The 14,257-nt window shown below is 45.0% G+C and overlaps 1 protein-coding gene across 1 annotated transcript in view; it reads right to left on the reverse strand.

Moving 5' to 3' along the window:
* Positions 1-14,257, reverse strand: part of NFKB1 (nuclear factor kappa B subunit 1) — a 114,261-nt gene that overhangs the window by 63,140 nt on the left and 36,864 nt on the right. The gene's annotated exons all lie outside the window — the stretch shown is intronic.

Raw genomic sequence — 14,257 nt, forward strand, 5'->3', positions numbered from 1 at the left:
TACTGATGTGGCTAGGAACGATCCCTGGGGCTGCTCATTGGCTCTGTCTCTGTTGGATGACATCACCAGCTTGGAAGAGTCTGTTAATCTCTGAAGAGCCAAAGCAGGCATCTCCAGGCTCTCGCCATCATCTCACTATTCCAGAAGGTCTGTGAGGCACCTGCAGTGTGATGGGTCCCACCTCTCTGACACCCATTCACTGCCATGCCATCACCAGACTTGAGGATGACTCTATAGGTAGCAGCGCCTTCGAGTAAAGAGGGCCTCCACCCAGTCAGGGGCACACACACACATGCACATATGCAATCCCACTGCAGAGCACCCTCCAGTAATCTCCTAGGGAACACGCCAATGCCATCCACCTAATTCACGTGTGTGACCACAGAGCCAGTGGCACGCCCAGCAAGAGCACACTACAAATGTATGTGCTTCATGAAGGTGAGGAAGGCCGCCAGGGCTCCAAAGCACAAGTGGAGTGTGCCGCAGGCCATAATGAGCATTTGATGGGCTTAGGCTCTAGAATAAGCATTCTAGGATTCTGCCCTGCTCTGTCAAGACTCTGGTTAAAAGACAAAAAACAAACAAACAAACAAACAAACAAACAAAAAAAAACCAACCAAAAAACAAAAAAACCAAAAACAAACAAACAAACAAACAAAACCAAACGGACTGTACATTAATTTCTAAAGGGTCCAGTTTATCTCACACGAAAGAAAGGTTCTGCGAAGCTGATAAGTACCACCATTCAAACATAAAACAAAAAGTAGCAGGAATAGGAAAATTCTTACAACTCAACATGAACAACACAGCCTAGCCCGATAGCTTAATGGTAATGTAGTTCCCTAGAAGGAGAAATGTAATCCCCCAAACTACTATTCTGGTTGACTATTCCCTGCTGAATTTTGGTTAAAGAAATGCAAAGAAAGGGACTGGAGAGATGGCTCAGCCATTAAGAGCACCAAGTGCTCTTCCAGAGGACCAGCGTTTCAATTCCCAGCACCCACATGGCAGCTTACAGCTGTCTGTTAACTCTGAGATCTGACACCCTCACACAGACATACTTGCAGGCAAAACACCAATGTACATAAAATAAAAAATTAAAAAAAAAAAACAAATGCAGAGAAAAATTCAACTCTATTTGTTAAGTTGCTAGGGCTTGATATTGGCATAACCAAACTATCTCTGTGCATTTGGAAGGATTGCTGGACGAACCACCTGAGTAGGTATTTCTACATTATTGGCAATAAAGGTTTGTATTTTATTGGGGGAAAGGAGATACATGGGATGGAGGGGAGGGAGGAAGAGCCTGTGATGCTGGGCTACAATTAGAGTGTGAAATAGGCTCTGAACTAAAAAAAGAAAAGACAATCATCCAGCCTAATGAGAGTGTAGAAAAAGCAACTCTACTAAGAGCAATTGGGCTTCTTGGATAGATGAGCCATTTCAGGACAGGGGCAGGAGGGCAGGGGATGAACCCAGAATATGCCAGGAGTGTTATCAGTCGGGGGGAGCTGTGTCTAAAGGACATGAGAGCTGGCACGCAAGACTTCAACTGGTCGGTGACTAGCACAATTCCAAAGTCACAGTAAACAATGGCAGGAATGGTACAGTAGCCAGAACGGCTCAAGGAACCAAACTGCACCCATTTATTGTACTCAGGACCAAGCACATTTCAGATACCACAGATTTTCAATCTGTATAAACTTTAAAGTCTGGCCACTTCTAAAAACCTAAATTCTCACCTTATTTGAGACGAGATCTGTCTATCTCTCTTGATCTCTCTCTTTCTCTCCTCCCAAACCCTACTGCATACAAGCTAGCTGGCCCATGAATTTCCAGGGAGTGTCCTGTGCCCACCTCTGCTCCCTCTGTAGGCATACTGGGCTTACAGCGCCTTACACTACTGTAATGTGGGTTCTGGGGATTCAAACTCAGGTCTTCATGCTTGTGTGACAACTGCTTCACCCCACTGAGCCATTTATCTCCCTTACCCCCAACCCCCCACTGCGCGTTTCAGAGCAATTTTGATTTTATAATTTCAGATTAGGAATATTTTAAACTATACTAAAATATTTTTAATGAGGACAAAGAAGACTACTTTGAAAAGCACAAAACGTTAAGTGCGAACTGACGAACACTGATAGAAACAGAAAAATCACAAGTTTGTAATACTCGGTTGAGAAAAGCATCGCCCGTGCGTACAGCCACCATTAGGAGGCAGATGGTGGTTCGCACCAGCACTCAAGGGGTGGAGGGGGCAACAAGCAATTAGAGTCTAAGCAGTTTGAAGGTACAGCCAGTAGGATAGATGGAGCTCAAGAGGAGAAGAGTCAAGAATAACTCTGAGACCTTTCAGCCTGAGAAACTGGGGAACGCGTTTCCATTTTCTAAGAATGGACAACTTCAAGTAGGGAATGAAAAAGTCAGCTTTGAACTTGGTAAGCCTACCAGACATCCAAATGATGAAGTCGACCACGTAGCTGGACCTAAAGGCTGGATTTCAGAGAGGCCTGGGCTGGAGAAAGTAAGCAAGAGATATGTGAGTGCATGCACATACAGCCAGGGGCGCGGGGGTAGGAAGGTAGAAAGGCAAGCTGGTTTTGGTCAAGTGCTCATCAAATGCCTCCCTGGCAGAGCTGCATAAGATCCTGCAACAAGACACGGTAAGAGCTCGGTAAAGACTAATGGGGGTGACACGTTTCTTCTAATGTCTATTACTAACTGAGTATTTCTATTACTAATCGGGTTACTAAGCACCCAAAGAATGAGATGGAATTGAACTCAGCATGGTTTAAGGGAATTTAATAAGACACAGTTCTTGTCCTCAAGATACAAGGTCTAGAGATGGAGATGAACACGTGAGACATGGAAGACAGACACGCAAGGGCAGCAGGGGCCCAAGAGGAAGGGCTCCCAAGAACTCCCCCAAGTGAGCTAGTGAATGGGAAGAAATCAGGACAGACTTTCCGAAGGGGTCATCACACTGAAAAAGCAAATCATTAAACATGTAGGAAATAAAGGAGACAACAAAGAGTGAAAATACAGCTATGATTAAAAAGAAAATTCAGAATTCAGAGCCACGGAGAGGCTCATGGGTAAAAGCACCTGCTGTGTCCACCTGGTAACCTGAGTCTGATCCCCAGAACCAGGTACAAAGCCCTGCGAGGTGGTGCACATCTGTAACCCCAACGCCCCCATGGAAAGATGGGAGGCGGAGACAGGAGAATCAGCTGGAGGCTCGAGGGCCAGCAAGTCTGGAGTATGCATGGCAGGGGTAAGCAAGAGAGGAGGCGGAAGGAGAGACCTGGCCCCAGAAAGCTGTGCTCTGGCCTCCACGTGTGCAGAGTGGCACTTATGAAAAGTAAATGTGATTTCTATGAATGGCCATGGGCAGTGGAAGGTCTCACATTCATGAGTACATGGGAAGCTCAAATTGGGCTTGGTGAGTAAAAAAGAAAGAAAGAAAGAAAGAAAGAAAATAAGAAAGAAAGATTGGGAGGAGGAAAGAAAGTAGAAGGTGGACCTGGAAGACAGTTATGGAAAATACTGTGGAGTGAATATTATCAAAGTAGATTTTATAACTCCTCAAAGAATAAAAATATTACATTAAGAAAGAGTTGAAGCCAGGTATGATGGCGCAAGCCTTTAATCCCAGCCTTTGGGAGGCAGAGGCAGGCAGAAGATCTCTGAGTTCCAGGCCAGCCCGGTCTATAGAGTGAATTCTGGGACAGCCAGGGCAAGGCACAGAGAAACCCTCGTTCTTGAAAAACAAACAAACAAGCTATCTCAATAACAAAACATTCCAAAGCTACAAAGACCTCAGGATAAGGAAGCGATTACAGTCAAGCAGGATTACTAAGGTTGGCCTCTAACAGAAGACAGCCTGAGAGACTGGAAAGAGCACGGCCTGAAACATCTGGGAGGGGCTGCCTTGAGCAAGGGAAAGTTGTGCAGGCTTTACAGAGTAGACAGATATGAAACCCCACCCCAGAACACTTCCCTGGGCCGGACACTGCTCTCTACAACACTAACCCATCCAATCCTCCCAGCCACACTATGAGGTTGCTCTTATCTAGTTTTATAGGGGCACAGAGAAGGTGGTCAGCCAGCTCAAGGTTACAGTTACCAAAGGGAAAGAGCTGGATTTGAATCTGGCTTTGCAAGCTGTTAATCTGCACGATCTCACTTTTTGAGAGATCTTGGGGCGGGGGGGGGGGGGGGGGGGGTGGGGGGGGCGTGCAGTAAAGAATGCAAGTGGCATAATCGGGAATGAGATCCAGGCTTTGCTTTCAGTGTTCCTCTCACTAAACTTCAGCTCTCTTTAACTATCGTAAGATGACGTCTCCACTACAGCACATAACGGGTTTGCTCATAGCCTGTAAATCTTTGGTAATTATATCCTGTAACATATGTGTATAGAACCTATTTCCCATGGGAAGCAATTCCTGGGTTAGTACCTAGGATATGATTTTATTATTATTATTTTTATTAATTATTAATGTTCAATCTTGAAGTAGTATGTGAGAAGTGGATTGACTAGTTTATGGAGTTAATTTAACTCAATAATGGTTAAACTCTCACTTTTTTTTTTTTTTTTTTTTTTGCAAGCCAGTTTGACTTCACATTAGTAGCTTGAAATTTGTCCGGGGAAGGAAACTGTCAGGTGCTACAATTAAGAGTGCCAGACAGTAGCCCCACGTCAAGCATTCCCTAGCACACCATTAAGAATTTCTTTCCAGAACATAACATTCAAAACACCAGTACAGCAAATCCCTTAAACCTGAACGATTTCCTTCCACTACCCGCGCCTAGAACGAAGGTGCATAAGAGAGCACGCATGGAGGTGACGTGGCCGCACAGTACATCCTCAGGAAATACGCCTTAAGCAGCGCTCATTGTGCTTACAGAGTGAGTAGAGGAGGACCTCCCAGAACTCACACCCACACCGAAGCTCAGAACATGACGTCACCTACATCCAGCCGGTCTACAGATGCAATTGGTCCAGGAGATGTCCTGCTACACAATGTGGTAGTCCCAAATTGACTAGTGTCTTTGTCAGAGAAACAGGGGAGAGATTCGGATAACAAAGTCAGGAAGAACGCCCTGCGTGTGAGGACAGAAGCAGAAATCAGAGAGGTAGCTACAAGCTGGAGCATGCCGAGAGCTGCCAGCAACCACGGAAGCGAGAAGAGGCAGGCGTTGATCCTTCCTTGAAGACTCCGGGGGAGAGGGGGCGCAAGACCCCACTGGCAACTTCACTGTGGACTCTGAGCCTCCAGAACTTTGGAAGAATAAACTTCTGTTGTTTAAAATGACCCAGACTGCAGTTATTTGGTGTGGCAACCCAAGAAATGAATACAGTACTTGTGTAAATTAGGTGCACAGAGCCCACCAGGATACAATGAAGGGACCTAACAAAACTGAACGTTTCTTTCTGCTTTCCTATTTTCTGTGAGCTTCCTTCCACATCATGTGTTATCTCTGAATACAGGCTTTTAGAACAGGATTCAATTTCATAAAATTCTATATGGAAACAGAAGTGGTTATGTTTCCGTGCTGTGTACCAGCATCGAACAACTGAATTTACCCACATATTCTATGCAAATCTTACCGATGAGGAAGCTGAGGTTTAATCAAGCTTAAATAGCACTGCTAATCAATGAAAAGCTAGGAAGCAACATTACACCCCGTGCGAGAGGTGATTTCACAGCCACTGCTTAAAACTATGAACATGGAGGCTGGGCGTGGTAGCACTCGCCTTTAGTCCCAGCACTCGGGAGGCAGAGGCAGGTGGATCACTGTGAGTTCGAGGCCAGCCTGGTCTACAAAGAGAGTCCAGGACAGCCAAGGTTAACACAGAGAGACCCTGTCTCAAAAAACCAAAAACAAACAAAAACAAAAACAAAAAAACCCCAAAAAACCTATGAACACGGACGGTGTCAGCAAGTGGAGCACAGAGCCACCTCGGGAGCTGTGAGTGGGGAAGCACGCGTGTGCGGCTGTGTCACCGCCCCCCAGCCGTTCAGCTTGACACCTGCTGCCCTTCACACTCTGGCTCACCCTTCCTTCCAGTCTCCACGTTTCTGTTCCACCCTGAGAAACCTCATTCTCCACTTTCCCATCTGATGATTATTTCTCCAATGTCTATACCATTTTAATGAGATACGATTTGAAACAAAACAAACAACCAAACACATATTTGGCCTTAAGTCCCTCTGGTGTGTTTTCAGTTGCCAAGTCTTCGCAAACACAAGCAAACTTACTTGGTACTTATTGATCAAGCAACTGATAACTCAGTTACCTAAAGACTCTGGGGACCATTTCCTGCTTCTCACCGGTCTGCAGGCAGCCATACTGGTTTGTTTCACACATGTGTTTTATTTGTGGTCAGGAGTTCATATCTGAGCAGACTGTACTCGTTCCTTCCTGCCAGGAATGCAGTGTATTCCTCACCTTGGGCCCACTCTATTCATTTCTAGACTTGGGGTTTCCTCGATTATGCAGGGTGTATAACCTTGACCTCTGTGTCTGTCAGAGCCAGGCCTGACTCTCTGTCCTGGAATTCCTCAGGGTCTAGGCTGGGACCTGCCCCTTCACTGTCACTCTGAAGGTCATCCCACCAACGGAAACTGTGGCCTGATGAGATGCCTGACTTCAGTGAAGGAATTATTTTCAATACCCCAGACAGGAAAGGCCCAAACCTTAGCTTTTATTTCTGTGGGACAGTTAGAAACTAATTCGTTCTAGGGTAGGAAGGACCCCCAGAATCATCTACAAATATACCAGAGCTTTCTAAATTCCTCCATTGTTTTATTGGCATCTGATTTCTGTCTGTCTGTCTGTCTGTCTGTCTGTCTGCCTGCCTGCCTGTCAGTCTCTCTCTCTCTCTGGATGTGTATCTGTGTGTGCTTTAAAGTAGCATACAAAGACATAAGGTTCATTATGACATATTCAATATTTACTTTCTGCTGATGTTTCTCCCCTACCTCTACCTCCCTTAAGTAACCTATACTTTCATACTTTTCTAGAACCTTAATTACGCATTATAGGAAAGGTTTGCTGTGTCTTTGGTACAGGGGCTGCACCTCTGTAGCAGACACACACTGGAAGGATCACCTGCTCCACTAATGAGGCTTTGGAAATTTGACACAAGCCAACACTTTAAATAAGTTTAGAGGAAAACTTTCTGCCCAGTAAAGCTTGGAAACCATGCTCCATTGTCTCCCATGGGGCTGGAAATCAGTTTATGTAGTTTTGTGTCTTTATATCTCTTGCCTGCAGCTAAAACATACTAGGAAACTGCCTGGGCTAAGCAAGCCTGGCTCATGGTGTTTTCCTTTCAGTCCAAAGTCCGGCTACTTAAGCAGGAGTCTGGACTCAAGCAATTTAGTTTAATCAGTGGCCAAATAAAGCTAAAGTGCACATACTTGCTCCCGCCTACACGGCACAGAGGCTAATATCTGAATTATTAGAAAGGAATAATTTATAATTCTATTTGTCTTTTTAAAAATTCCATCTTTTTACTTCTTGGGGGTAGTACATGCTACACATGTGGAGGTCTGAGGGCAGTGTATGCTACACGTGTGGAGATCTGAGGGCAACTTTCAGAATCCATTCTCTCCTTCACCATGTGGATCTGTGGGTAAAACTCAGGTCATTAGTCTCAGTGGCAAATGCCTTCGCCTGTGGAGCCATCTCACAGGGCCCGCAAGCCTGCCTGGCTTAATACTAGAGTCTAAGCAGTTTTTTCAGGTCAGAGAATTCTCATCATTTGAAGAATACAGTGCTATCCCTTGATGCTGTGACTGCTTCTTTTCAATCACGCTAGTATACATTATCACTATAAGATAACAGACATTCTCAAAAACAACCTCAGAAACCTTGCCCACTAGATGACATGATGTGCTTCCCATACGTGAAGTGGGCCCCGAGAATCACTGTGGTTGGACAGTTTTGAATAATTCTTACGCACAGAACTACAGATCTAAAGGATGCTGTGAGTGGAGACAAATACTTAGTGTCATAATTAATACTACTCTGTGTGTGGAAGGGTGTGGGTTCTACCCATCTGTGTGCTAGATTCAAGTTATGATATCTGAGTGATTTTTGAACCCTTAATAATGAGAGAATCATTAAAAGAATTTTTTCCATTGTTTTAAAATGGATCATTTACCTGTATAATGTACACAGTAACTGCTTTAGTAACTGCTATTCTTGAGAAGTAAACAGTAACACAACCATTTAAACCAGAGGAATTGACAGGTTTGTTTTTTTTGTTTTTGTTTTTGTTTTTGTTTTTTTTTCAGATCTGTACAAAAGGCCAGTTAGGCTGGGTTCAGTCCTGGCTTGGGCGGTGAATTTAATAAGGGACCTCTGATGAGATCTCCTATCACACCACTTGGGCCTCACCCCTGAACGGGCAGTGAGACGTGAGCACAGAGTCTCAGCTTTTTCTACACTTCTACTTCCTCGTGGGTGGAACAAGAGTCAGAGAATCTGCTCCTGTACAGTGCTGTGATGGCTGAAGGAGACAGCCAGCTATCCTTACGTCCCTCTGTTGGGTGCACAGGGCCGACAGGTGACAGCAAAAGTCTGCAGGTATCCTCCTTTAGACCTCAAGAAAGCAAAAGCCGCCTGACCTAGGGGAGGCAGAGGGAGACTGTAGAAGAGCCAGCAGCAGCAGCAGCAGCAGCAGCAGCAGCAGCAGCCCCGGACCTGCCAAAGACTGAGAAGTCCCCACCTATGGAAAAGGTGATTGGAGATGTTTGTGGACCATGAGACTCTGGTTCCTCCCTTTCTATATGTGGCTTTTTGAAAGCAGGATGGCTGAACTGAATGTTGGCTGCACTGATGCTCTTCAGACAGACACCACTTCCATCAGAGGTGGCTGCAGACTGAATGCTGACCCTAGGAAGAAGCACCCTAAGAGCAATCATGCACGCAGAGGAATATGGGAGGGGAAGAGGAAACACCAGCAGAGGCAGGCCCCTGTGCCAGGCCTGGACATCCAGACGGCAACGATCTAAGGAGTCTGATTCTCACAATTCTCAGGGCCCTGATTTGTGTCAAGTTTCCTTCAAGCAGAAGCTTTTTCTCCAACTGCTAATGGGAACACTGATTTAAAGGGGTATTTAAAAAAAAAAATCCTCTAAGTAGGCATTCTATTTGAGGAGACAATTAAAAAACTTCTGGGCTACTTAAAAGAAAAATAATGTAGAAGCCTAGATTGTGCTTACACAGAGGGTGCTACCTGCTCAGAGTGCGGGACCTGGCCCTGTGCTGAGTGAGTATTAGAGAGATAACGATATTTTCTCTTTTGGTTTTAATCATGAATGGCTTTGTATTTAATCAGTACCAAAGAGAGGTGGGAGTGGCAGCAGGGGGAGGGGGAAGGAGGGAGGGGCAGGAAGACGGGAAGCCAGACTGAGACAGAGAGAGGGAGACAGAGCTTTCCCCTTTGCTGGCTGTCAGCACTAAAATCTCACATCTTTCCCCACTGCCTGGGAAACTGAAGGGCAACTACCTCCAGTTACATGTTGAGAACTATGAAGTGCTTCAATTTACCTAAGATGGGCTAAAAAATGCCAATGTAAAGTTTAGAAATGAAAAAAGAAAGAAGGAAAATATTCAAGACAATTGCATGCCTGGAATTCCTCAGTACTCTGGAGGCAGAGGTAGAGTAGTGAGTTCAAGCTACACAAGACCCAGTCCCCATTTAAAAAAAAAAAAAATCATAGAGATCAGTTTAATCAGCTGCTATCAAAAAGCCAATACCTTTCAGCATTCTTATTTTTATTTTTATTTTGTTTTTGTTTTGTTTTGTTTTGTTTTGTTTTTGAGACAGGGTCTCTCTGTATAACCTTGGCTGTCCTGGATTCACTGTGGAGACCAGGCTGGCCTCGAACTCACAGAGATCCACTTGCCTCTGCCTCTCCAGGTGCTGGGATTACAGCTGTGTGCCATCACACCAGGCTTCCAGCATTATTTTTATACATGTACAAGTCTTTAAAAATCTGCTTTAAAAAGTATATGGAAAAATGCATATGAAAATACATAAACTCAGAAGTCCCAAACCTTTCTGAAACCATGAAAGGATCCATGGGTCTTGAGTTACAAAGCCCTTATTTTAATAAGCATGCACATATGAGTGTGTGTGTGTGTGTGTGTGTGTGTGTGTGTGTGTGTGTGCGTGTGTGTGTGTGTGTGTGCACGTGCACGCACTGGTGTGTTATAAAGCACAGGGCATAGTATCTTTAGGGAATGTAGCTATTTTCTTTTATTTGAGCATAGTAATCAAGTTAGGAGAATCAAAGAGCATTCTAATAAACGCTGTGAGCTAGGTTCTGAATGCATGCTCGATTGGTTACGGTGATTCTCCCCCTGGCATGTTAGGTAACTGTATCAGGCTAAATTATTCAAAATTAGTATTCCAACAGATCTTTAGGATGGCAAGCCTCCGAACTCAGACAAGTCTGTGCAAAGGAAAGGGAGCTTATGCAAAGACATGTGACATCCTCAAGCCCACAGCAGATCAGCCAAGGCTTTACTAACCTTGACAGAAACTTAGCATTAAGGATTCTTAAGTGAGAGGCACTTAGGAGCGCGGGAGGCTCCTGTTCATCTGAACATTCCAGTGCAGCATTTCACTGAACGTAAAACCGCAGGAGGAAGGGCAGCGAAGCAGCTCCCGGCAAAGCTGATTGCAACAGTTACATTAGCATCACTGAGTCCCAAGCTCCTGGTGTGTGACGATTATAGATAAACCGTATTTTAGAAATGAAAGTCACGGATGCCGACGTGTAGCCTTCACAAGCTGCCGGTGCAGAAGGATTCACAGCACCTGAGGACGGGCTGCAGAGGCATTCCTAAAGCTGCGTGGCTTCTCCTCTTGGCTCTGCTCCATTTGCTTGAGGAAAGCACTTTGATTTAAGATTTTTCTGCACCACTTTCGGGAAAAGAAGGGCAGTGAGCCTTCCCTGGCACTCCTTGCTGAGTCAAGAACAGGCAGAGACAGGCTTGACCCAGAGGAGGCTCTCTGCTGTCATTTCTGCTCTGGTGCTTCCTAGGAGCCTCTGGAAATCAGAACCCCAGCAAACACCGAAGAGGGAGCTTATAGGACAGACAATGGATTACTCATTTTTAAAAAGAGGAAACTTCCTTAAATTCTGCACATTTATTTTCCCTAACTTACCCCTTGAATATAATTTTTTTTCTTTAAGGGTTGGTGCAAATTCTGTACTCTGTCTGAAGACATTTTTACTCAGACAATAAAAAGGAACAGACAGGATCAAATAAATCAGTGTCTAATCTTCACAGGACCCAGTTTTAACCCTTTTTTTGGTTTGAAAAGGAGCCATCGTATACAATAAAAACTTGAGGTTAAAGCTAATAGAAAGGAACTGCCTTGAAAGGGATTTTAGTTGTGACCGTATGTATACTTATGCAGAAAGATATGAAAACATCTCAGAGAAGAACTGTTCCGAACAACGGTTTTTCTATGGGCAAGGAAAGAAGACAGAGCAGTGGCTGAGCGGGGGGTTCCACTGTACCTGTGTAATAGTCAGGGACAGACAGACAGAGAAGGACACAGACAGACAGCAAATAGGTAAACTATTACTATCTATTAAATTTCCATTTTGCTACATGGCGCTTGTTACACAGAATTTTAAATTTTGCATGCTTAAAATATTCTGTCTTATGAAGTGGTTAGTTTAAAAGAGACTAGTTACAATCCAGTGCTACCAAAGGCTGTGCAGCAAATGCTTGAGTCCCAGGAAAAGGTTGACTACACGCATGAGAGAGCAATAGTAATCCCAGAGAAATTAACTAAAGAGAGGAAATAAAAAGAATGTGACAACTTGGACGGGAAGACAGCAGAGAGCAAAACGGGTTCTTCCTTCTCAACTTCCTGAAAGGAACATGTGCAGTACCACAGGGTGCAGTGGTCTGAGGTCCAGAAAAGGTGGTACCGCAGTGCAAGGGTGTCCAAGCAGAACTTGCGTCCCAGTTATCTGCCATGGAGTTTTGTGCATGGGAGTACTTCTACTAGGAAATGCTGGGTTTGGGAGATTCCTGGAGCTCATGTGAAGACACCCAAACAAGATATAAGCTTACAAGCTCTGTAAAGTACAGCGTGGTTTCTGTAGCCCCAAGTCACGACCAGTTCCGAAAGCTTTCAACATCCCTGACACCCTCACTGCCACCTTCACATGGTGGCACATCACCCACTAACCTTCTAGGGTGGATCCCCAGGCACAGCAGTGTTGGGGTGCTTAAAGAGGCAGAGCAGGGAAACAGAGACTGAGTTCAGAGAGACAGAGGCTGTCAGTGATGATAAAAAGGAAGCCTAAATATCTTACCTGTGATAGTGTAGAGCCTGCACTACAGATGACAGCCTTGCATGTGCAAGGCTACGGAAGTGTCACATCTCAGGAAGTGCATGTGTCCGCCTCTCAGACAGACTATGGGTGGATGTGCAGTAATTTCATGATACCACCGGAAACATAATTCTACAGACACTCTCATCTTTCCTGCACACTGGACCATGGAATTCTAGTGCCACAGAAGTAAGGCGCTCATGAATAGAACACAGCTTATATTTTTTTTTTGTAGAAGGTGACACAGAGAAACCCTCCTTGTCTTCCTAACATCAGCTCTTTGGTAGTTACAGTCAGTATCAATGCTGACAAGTGCTGACAAGTTACCCTGTCACAGATACAGACACATAAATGCACACAATATTATACACAACACACACACACACACACACACACACACACACACACACACACACACACACACACAGGTACAAAGTTTTAGATCTGACCCCTGATGCCCTCTGCTACCATTTCTTCCTTGCTGTCCAGAATTCTCATCCTCCTTGCCTTGATTTACCACAGTTCTTCCCGTCTTATTCCTAAGCTCCTGGGCCCTGGTCCCTCAGCTACACACACTGGGAGAGCCAGGTAACTCCACACCTCAGCTCCTCAGGGCTGGTAAATGTTACAAGAGGTAATAGACGGAAAACGTGGCAAATCAGTGATGTGGAATAAACTGTTTGGTTTTTTACTGGTGCTCTGCTCTGCATTTCTCTCCTAGGTTCTAAGGCCTGGAAGCCACTGACTGTCCTGATGAATAATACGTGTGCGGCCAACCTCAGTGGACAGACACAGAAAGCGAACTGTGTGCGCGAACTGCCAGAGGGGATTGGCCAGTGTGGACCGGTAGAAGGCCTCCCCTCAGTGTGGACGGAGGTATCTAGTCAGACAGACGCCTGCGAGAACAAAACACCACAAAGAATCCTCTCCTTCGCTCCCTCCTCCTTCCTCTGTCCCAGCATAGCCTGGGGCACTCTTCATTTCTTGCCCTTTCCTCCCTGGGCATCAGAACTCCAGGCTCTCCTGCTTTCAGCTACCCCAGCACATACACTAGCCCTGCCAATCCTAGATTCTTGGGCCACTGGTTCCAGACCCCATCAGTTGCCTGGTGCTCAGGCTTCTGTGCCGGGAATACTAGTAGCATCCCCCGGGTACACTTAACAGACATCTCAGACTAGGACTTCTTGTCTCTCATAATCATGACAGCTGATGCTGATTCTTTTCGCCTCCCTCCCTATCAATCATCTCTTCACCCCATCTCCATTCTATTAGTTCTCAGAAAAGCGCTGTCTAATATCACGGTGGCCTTCTACGAACTAGAGCCGCTGCACTTCTACATCCAATGATCTTTACTAAGAAAATACCTTTAACTTCACAACCAGAGCTAGGGAGTCTTACAGTGAAAACACGACTCACAGGGTCCTGGCCAGGAATTGAGCATCACCGGAAAGACAAAGAACGGCATGTCTCTGTTGTTTTGGACAGAGGGCAAGAAACTAGAGAGGCCTGAGCCTGGAAGTAGGGTATGAAAAGCGGGGAAAAAAAAATCAACTACAACGGAACCATGAAAAGGCCGGCAAAACCAAAGAGAAATTTTCCAATGTTATAATTTTGCTGAGGGCAAGTGAGTTTACAACAAGCCAGCGGAAAGACAGAGGCAAAAGTCAGGTTAACTTTTACTGCCGGTGGCATTTAGTCTTAAGCTTTAAGTACCGAATAAGTAAAAACTTGCAAATGAACAAATTGCAAGTTGTTATTGTTTCCCTGAAAAAAAAAATCATTGTCAGTCTTTGAAACGTGGCACTGGATTAAGAAAATAAAAACGCTGAACTAGGGAAAGATATTCTCAAATCAACAGTATAAGAAGCTAAAGGAGGTGG

The sequence above is a fragment of the Acomys minous genome, assembly GCF_964271855.1.
Source record: "Acomys minous genome assembly, chromosome: 14".
NCBI lineage: Eukaryota > Metazoa > Chordata > Mammalia > Rodentia > Muridae > Acomys > Acomys minous.